This window comes from Ischnura elegans (assembly GCF_921293095.1).
Source record: "Ischnura elegans chromosome 13 unlocalized genomic scaffold, ioIscEleg1.1 SUPER_13_unloc_1, whole genome shotgun sequence".
Lineage (NCBI taxonomy): Eukaryota > Metazoa > Arthropoda > Insecta > Odonata > Coenagrionidae > Ischnura > Ischnura elegans.
In genome coordinates, this window is record NW_025791657.1 from 9630804 (window position 1) to 9636193 (window position 5390).

The window sequence follows — 5390 nt, forward strand, 5'->3', positions numbered from 1 at the left end:
TTACTATGTCATCTAAATAGGCGAAGCAATGCGGCTCCATCTCCGGTCCAATTAATCTATCAAGCAACCTTTGGAAGGTCGCGGGTGCCCCTGTAAGACCAAAGGAAATTCGCTTAAATTGGAATAGACCTCTCCCCGGAACCGTAATAGCGATGATTTCCTTAATAGCGCTTTCTAAGGGGATTTGGAAATAAGCCTGATGCAGATCAATTTTTGTGATATATTTCGCATTACGCAATTTATCTAGAATGGCCGACATGTACGGCAAAGGATATGCATCCTTCTTGGATATCGCGTTTACCTTTCTAAAATCCAAACAAAAACGATACTTCCCGTCTGGCTTACGGACTACAACCACTGGACTCGACCAGGAACTTTGCGACGGTTCAATAATATCTTCACTCAACAAACGATCAACCTCTTGATTTATTACTTCCTGCATACGGGGATTCACCGGATAATATCTTTGTTTTATCGGAGGGTTGTCTCCGACGTCAATGCGATGTGACACTAAATTGGTGCAACCCGATAAGTGATCAAACAGTCTTAATTCCCTCTCTAAAAATTTTTCCAGTTGTTCTTTCTCAAAATGATTCAAATTCACAACTCCTTGAATCTGCTCCGTCACTTTACCCTCAGTCCGAAAGTTGTAACGCACTCTAGGAGAAGAATCAAAACTCCACGCGTTTTGCCGTGTGTCTATTATAAGGGCGAATAGCGAAAGAAAATCCTTACCTGCGATACACGGAACAGATAAACAAGGCAATACATACACTTTAATTACCTTCGTCTTTCCTTTTAAGTTAATAGCTAAGTCAACTGACCCTAAAACACGCTCTGTGGTGCCATTCGCTACAGTAACCTTCATATCATGCACTAGAGTGATTGATAAACCCATGTCTTTCACTACCTTTAAACCCCCTAGGCCCAAATAAGTTTTACCGGAACCAGAGTCTACCAGGGCACTAAGTACATTGCGTCCAATAGTCAAATCTAAATACCACCTACCATCACCTGAAACCTGAAAATTCGAAAATGGACGAGATTCTTGGTAGGCTTTATTCCTTAATTGGTTTTAAGGATGAGAAGGGAATTAAGGGCTTGGAGCTCCGTGCTCCCTTCCGTACGAAACTCCGGTCCCATTTCCCGTTTGAAAATTTTTACACGTAAATTTCGTTACCCCGCGCCGACCACATCCGAAACAGAAACGACCTAGAGTCAATGAACACTGAGAAAATCTATGACCAACCTGACCACAATTCCAACATGACGGCCTATTGAGCTCTAAACTTTTTGAGTGCGGTGTGAATTCCAGCCCCTCCTCAGAGCTTCCCTTCTCCACCGACCGTCTTACTCTCAGATTCTGAGTAACGCCCTGACTTCCCCTCGTCACTGTGACGGCTTCAATCGACTGACGATAGTGCTTGCCTTGAGAGGCTTTATCATGAAATGAATTTTCGCTTTTATGAACTTTGAAAGGTTTATATGCGGCCTCCGGTACTACCGACTGAGCAGCATTTGGTGGAGATCGGAAATTGCTTTTTAATTTGTGAATATATTCATATTCTTTCCCCAGACTGGATAACTCGTCTAACGTATGGAAGTCTCTACGCCTTATGAATAGTTTATAATCTGGTCTCATGTTGCGATACGCCCATCTAAGCTTTTCCTCCTCGCTAGGAATTTGCTCAAGCCTATTCAATAGCGTACCAAGACCCGTTAAATAGTCTGCCAATGACTCATCTGGCCCTTGAGTTCTCTCCCTTATCTCACGTTCCAACTGCTCCTGGAAATCGTAATCGGTAAATCGACTTTTCAACGCGGACTCAAACTCAGACCAGGAATTTAACTTACATTTGTTCAAACGAAACCAATAAAGAGCCGTATCTTTCAGAAGTTCAGGCATACCCATCCATAATTGATCCTCAGTAATTCCAAAGCCTTCCCTTAATTCTTGTAAACGAATCAGAAAATTTCCGACGCTATCCCCTTTGGCCCCTGAAAACTTCAAATTCCAGCGCCTCACGACGTCCATTATGTACCTAATCTGGCTTGGAGACGCGTTCAGCAATTGCACATTAACTTCATCCGCCCTAGCGTCTCCCGCTATCTCGCCTGATTCTCCCCTCACATGTGCAATTAGCCGAGCCCTCAACTGAGACACGTTCCCGGTGGAAACCAAATTCCTCTCAGTCATTTCTGCCACTAAACCACTTCTTCGAAGGTGATATACCCAGCTAACCTGAGGGGTAGGGCCTCCTGCAGCTGAAGAAGGATTGTCTAAATGTAATAACTCCTCAATACCTTCCTCCGACATCACGATGAGTATTTCAAACAAAGATATAAACCACAGAGCACTAATGTCACCATTCGAAAACACAGTTTACTCCCCTTAAACGCAAAGCAAATATCCAACAAATCTATAACAAAAATAAATGATCTAAATGACCCATTAGGGTCCCTGTTCGGGCGCCATTGGTTACGGGTGTCTCTCGTCGGATTTGCAAATTCAGCCTATTTCGACTTGAGGCCCGTCCACCACGTAAGCACGCGGATAGCTAAAAGTGGAGTGAATAATAATAAGAAAACAAATAAGATAATAAGCAACGGAAATAATTAAAGGTACTATCCAGGGTTTCTAATGACCTTGAAGAAAACGACACGTTTCAATAGTAGCTGTTACAAGCCAAGGTAAGATATTTATTTCTCCAACTATTTTGGATATTTGGCAGCACACAGAAAGAACAACAATTTTAAAATACATTCTCGCCTCATCGGCTAATATAGCAATCCTAATCACAAAATAATGTTTTCCCCCAACTAATTTAATATTTGGCAGCTCACAGAAAGAACGACAAATTTACAATACATTCTCGCCTCATCGAGGCCTATAGAAATCCCAACCACAAAGTAAAGTTTGGCATAAGGCGCACGTGGTCCCGAAGACCTGACATAAATGCACATGAATTGGAAACAGCAAGGAACACAAACCAAAATCAACGCTAAGAATTTAGATCCCAATAACGGGCACGTAACAGAAAATCACGAAAAGCAAAATTGAACATTAGAAATCATCAAAGCCCTTTAGCCACATACCTCAATCCCTCACTCACACACACACACACACACACTGGTTTGAATTTTTAAGCACACTTGATGGAGAGATGTGGACTCCTGAAAGTTCGTTGGCCAAAGAGAGCTTTTTCATGGCGAGCTCTTCTCTCTAGCATTTCCCTCACAGAGGGCAGCAGCAGCATCGCACACTAGCAGACGCTTCATTCCGGTGGCACATACACCTGCGCGCGCCTCCTCGCCGGCGGGAATCCAAACTGGGCGCTTTGGTTAGTCTGCGCCATGCGTTAGCCTGACCTTTTCTCTTGCGGTGGTCAGCCGTCAGAAGAAGAAGGCGGGTATCGCCCAGACCACGGCCAGGGGTGACCAGTCCCTCAACCGCGGACCCGTGGATCGCCGATGTCCTGAGTGCTCACAAACCTCAAATACATGCACACAACTTTATAAAAAAACAAAACACACTTGATTATTGACGTACGTGGCTATCGGATTTGAGTTTATTCCTCCCATTTACAGAGGCAATGAACTTAGATAAAAAAATACGAAATCTAAAGAAAATAATTTGTGGCTGAGATAACAAAAGAAAATAATTTGTTTTTTTTTCTTTGTAGCAAAATAGATACAATATATTCACACATTCCAAATAATAACAGAGTGAATTTGTATTTACAAAAAAAAAACTTAACATTCCTCTAATTGCTTTACAATCAACATAAGGCAATAGAAATAAAATAAATATAGCTTTTTAATCCTAACACCTCCCACCTGCTCCTTTGCCTCCGAACTTTCGGGATTCATTCTCCAACTTTTTAGGGTTACAGGGTTCGGGAGGCGAGAGCGGATCTTTGGTGCCAACACTGAAGTTACGATGATGTATCACCATATTATCTTTGATTGAAACCCTAGTATATGTATAAGTGTAATTTTTTGTAACATATGCGTATGCGATAATTGCATTTCACTGTATTACAAAGAAATAGCATTCAACTACAGAACAAGTTTGGAGATGCTAATCCGCATTAAAGAAAACAAACTTTTTAAAATTAGAATTTTTAATATTTGTATGCCAAAACTCCAAAAATTTTAAACAATAAATTCTATAAATGGCAGAAAGGTGTGACACTACATTAATGGTACAAACGCTTTAAGATTTATTTAAAAAATCAACATAACAAACACTTCCGTGAAGCGTAGTGAAAAATTGGTTCATATTTAACTATCTTTGAATAACTTATTGCATCTGACAAGCAGAACGTCTTCTACCACTTGAGGACATAGTTTACCGCGCAGAACGCTGAGAACGAATTTTAAATACGAGAAAATCCGTTCAACACTAACTTGCGTCATCGGTAGGGCTTATGCTACATTAGCCAAATCATACAACTCAGGTTTCTTTGACTTCTGTGATTCCCAATACAGTAAAATGTTCTGACTTTTACTTATTCTCGGGACCCCAGAGAACTCTTCCAATAACGTTTTAATGGAAATTCCATGGTTGTACCCTGGTGATTTTTGCTTCTGGATTCTCTCTTTATTTTTCATAAGGCTTTCAAGTGGATCTTCGTCATTATGTACAACTAATTCTTCGTCAGAAACTGCTGGTTCTCTCCGAGCTTCTTTTATACCTGCCAACTCCTGTAGACGCGACCACAATGAAGCGAGGAACTCTATGGCACTTCCCTTCTCGTCCCCTGACAGCAACACTTGATACCTAGGATCCATATAAATCGCTCCAATAACTGTATCTTGGTGAAATAGTCTTTTCTCTGCGTTGCATCGCGTCAAAAATATCTTGTGCTAGTTGTATTGAGGTCATTCCCGCTAAAGTCAGCTTACATCTTAGCCACGCTTCAAGATATTCACCCACTGTCAAATGTTCGGCCTGTACTTTCTTAATGGCTATCCTACATGGAATTAAGGCAGAACTCATGTTGGACAATTCATCCCATTCCGCCTCCGATAAGAAAACTTTTCTGCGGCATTTTTTCATTGCCTCTGCACTTACATTTTTCAGGCGCAATAGGGACTCTAACATGTCAGCAGTAGAATGCCAACGAGTTTCGCAGTTAATTATTGGCTTTGCGAGCCCTAGGCCACGGAGAAATTCTGACGACGAGGGATTTCTTAGTGACTTGCACATGGTTTGTGCTTTATTTATTATTCCCCTGTGACTTTTCAGAGCGTCACCTACTGCCAGCTCAAGGGTATGGGCCGCACACCGTTGGCCCATAATGCCACATTCTTTAAGAGAGTGTAGTACATCATCGATTGTTTTAGGCCACAGCAATAAGGATGAAGACGCATTATCCGAGGAATCA